At 46.6% G+C, this 1,545-nt stretch overlaps 1 protein-coding gene across 1 annotated transcript in view; it reads left to right on the forward strand.

Annotated features, from left to right (window-relative positions):
• The window catches only part of Anxa13 (annexin A13), a 48,850-nt gene that overhangs the window by 37,720 nt on the left and 9,585 nt on the right, over positions 1–1,545 (forward strand). The window lies entirely within an intron of this gene.

The following is a 1,545-nucleotide window of genomic DNA, read 5'->3' on the forward strand; positions in this document are numbered from 1 at the left end:
AAAAAAAATTTAAATTAAAAAAAAAAAAAAAAAAAAAAAAAAAAAAAAGTCTACAGGGAGTTTCAGATTTCTTTTGTCTTCTGTTTTGTTTCTGGAAAATGCTTCTACCTCTTCAAAACATTTCTATGCTCTGGGCCTGATTTCAATTCCACAACAATATCAGAACTACCACATGGGCTGAGTGGCTATTTTATGGTGGCCCACAACTGCTGGACAAGGCCAGTCTGCAAAGCAAGGAGCCATCTGTAACTTATCAGGACCACACAGCAAGTCGGTAGCAAAGAGTGGATGAGAACGCCAGGGCTCCCAGCTGAGCTCTACCTCGGGCCCGGCCGGAGCTGGCTGTTCCTCACTCAAACTAGCCTCGCGTGTGTGCGGCCAGCAGATGAAAAGACAAAGCATTGGGATTGTGGCCTTACTGTACGTAAGCCTTACGGGCCCCCTGCTTTCAAATCGTGCCCAGTGTCTCATGATCAAAGGCAGCCGACCCCATCCTCCCCGTTCTCCATGCCTGAAGCCTCTGGCTACTAAGCTGGAGGACTTAATATGTATGTGATCTATGTCCTCTATCTGCGTCACAGGGGCCACCACAGTTGGAGTTTCTGAGGATGGCTAACATTGGTGATCACTACAGATCACCTCCCCACCCCCCAAATCAGTGACTATCTCAATAAATTACTAAAAACAAGCGACTAGGATCTAGGCCATTACCACAAAATTTGTCCCCAAACAGAGACACCGTAGTCACTTGAGAACCCACTAAAAATGACAATTCTCAGCCCTGTCTTTGGTTCTACTGAACCACATTTCCTTAGGTTGGAGTCTTGAACCTGACACATGCTTAAGTTTGAGAAGTCAGCTCTGGCTTACTGGGGCTCTGTGCCTTGGTTTCTCCGGTTGTAAAATCGAGTTAATACTACCAAGAGGATTTAGATCGCATTAGGAAGGATTCAATGAATGAACCAGAGAGCATCAGTGCCTGCCCCGTGGTAGGTCTTCAGTAAACATTAGCCACTGTTTGTTGTTTCCCTTAGGGACCAACAGTGACAATGGACAAATTAGGGAATGATCTGATTTCATGATCATGTAGAGAAAAGTAGCTCTAATCCAAAGTGTCGCTGGACTGTTGCTGAACGTTGCTGCTGTTTTTCTTTAAGAGCTTACCTTGCTGTTGGAAGCCAGACCCTCCCTGTAAGGTTTGGATAAGTCGCTAGCCAAAGCACAAAGACACTAGTATGTGACCACTGGAGTCACCATAGTACGTGGTCCTGGAATAGAGGTGGGTTTCATTTTTGGCACGACAGCTCAGGGGTTTGCCCTTTTCCAACCCCCTCTAAGCCCAGGTCTTAGCTTCGGACTCACTCCCCAACTCATCCAGATCAAGCAACAGAGCCTCTGAAACTGCCGACCATGCACAATGATCACGGCCCAGGCTTTAGTAAGCACAAAAGGCTCACAGAGTCAGAGAGCCAAAGTGAGTTCTGCAAACGGGGTTCAGTAAGAACGGTCCGTCCTATGCACCTCCCTAGTCAGCATCTTCATATA

Source organism: Alexandromys fortis, unplaced genomic scaffold (genome assembly GCF_014885135.2).
Source record: "Alexandromys fortis isolate MF-2015 unplaced genomic scaffold, M_Fortis_MF-2015_v1.1 scaffold_2_1_26212458, whole genome shotgun sequence".
Lineage (NCBI taxonomy): Eukaryota > Metazoa > Chordata > Mammalia > Rodentia > Cricetidae > Alexandromys > Alexandromys fortis.